Raw genomic sequence first — 1605 nt, 5'->3', positions numbered from 1 at the left:
ACTAAGAAAAACTTACTCTTGATCAGTTATTGACATTTACTGTTCCTCATTCATGGTGTTACACACTACTTAAAAACTCAGCTGGAAGCGTGGCCTGGCGTTGACTTACACTTATTCAAACAGCTGAAGCACCAACAGATACTGAATGTCACAGGCTGAAACACCTCAACTGCTTTTTTAATCTCTAGTTTTAAATAAACTGTAAGAGTAATGTGCAACAATGAAGTACTACAAAAAATAGAAATACAACAAAAACTCCTTAAATAAAACATTACCTAGTTAATATGTTGTAAGTGAAAATAAATGAAAATCTACAAAACAAAGTATTAAATAAAATAAAAAATATCAGAGAAATCTTTAAATATTGTAAATTAATAGAGGTAGGTGAAACAAGGGATTTATAAATCAAATCCAAAGTTGAATAATTTGTTCTGAAAACTATGTAAAAATGTGTAAACACTTGGCTAAAAATAGGAAGAACTACATTTCAAAATGAATGATTGGACTCCAAACATTTGACTTTTTGTTTTTCCTCAACACTCCATCTTAACACCTTTGTTTCCCAGCTTAGAGCTTTCCCTTGCTCTAGAGGCAAAATCATTTATTACATCATTGCAAGAAATGTGATGGCCAACTTTGTTGTTAATACTAATTACTGCCAGTCCCCTCAATCTTTCTTGTGCCCTGGAAGGTTTGTAGCAGTTTGGAATAGCTCACAGTGCAGTGCACCTGTGTTGACAGTTAACTTAAATTTGCAGTGCGCCATTGGATTTTGAGACTAATGGTTGATGTCGCTAACATCTGCCATCACATACAGTAGCTGGTTTATTCATGTGTTGTGAAACTTCTGCATTTTTGAAAATCAACTCTTTCAAAATAGGTACATAAATGAAAGTGTCATTTACTGGAACTTGCTCATATAAAGCAGATGATTCGTTTCTCTTTGAATCATATTGCACTCTGAAATTAATTTCAACTGGGATCCATGTTCAGTGGATGTGGATTTTGAACATTACATGTATCATCCCAAGAAGTACTATAAGAACGATTTAAATGCGTTTTAAAACCTGCAATACCCTTAAACAGCAGTGAACATTCATCTTGGGCACAAATGAGAACAAATTTTTTGCCTGGGTATAACTCAATGACTGTATAATGCTAAATGATTAGAAGCTCGGTAGTTTGTAATTTGTTTAAAACCTTTTACACCAGTAGTAAGTCAGCTAGCTTGGAAGAACACACCATTAGGCTCCTATGCTCACAGCACTGTGATGCGTTCAATGCCTGCCAAATGATCACAAACTCATACTTAGGAACATAACCTGGGTTACACTTGCACCCAGAATTTTTCATTACACAACAGCAGGAAGCCTAATGGTAAAGAGCTGTGTTCTTCCAAGACTAATACTTGATACCTTTAAATACCGTAAATCACTTTTTGGACAGCAATCCCTTTTTGACACAACATTGGCTCTGCTAACAGTGAAAAACACATTGAAAAACTATCATTAAATGCAAAAAGACCATTATGAATTGTCATTATGAATTTCAGTTATCCATCTTCATTTAATGCTGGTGAATTAATGTTTTTTAAGCATTAAAACC

The 1605-nt window shown here is 34.1% G+C and overlaps 1 protein-coding gene across 1 annotated transcript in view; it reads left to right on the top strand.

Annotated features, from left to right (window-relative positions):
- LOC102313285 (crystallin J1A) overlaps positions 1 to 1605 on the top strand; it is a 9239-nt gene that overhangs the window by 2384 nt on the left and 5250 nt on the right. The window lies entirely within an intron of this gene.

The sequence above is a fragment of the Haplochromis burtoni genome, unplaced genomic scaffold, assembly GCF_018398535.1.
Source record: "Haplochromis burtoni strain Fernald_Lab_line unplaced genomic scaffold, NCSU_Asbu1 Contig_172, whole genome shotgun sequence".
In the NCBI taxonomy this organism is placed as follows: domain Eukaryota; kingdom Metazoa; phylum Chordata; class Actinopteri; order Cichliformes; family Cichlidae; genus Haplochromis; species Haplochromis burtoni.
This window is presented reverse-complemented; position numbering and strand designations above follow the sequence as displayed.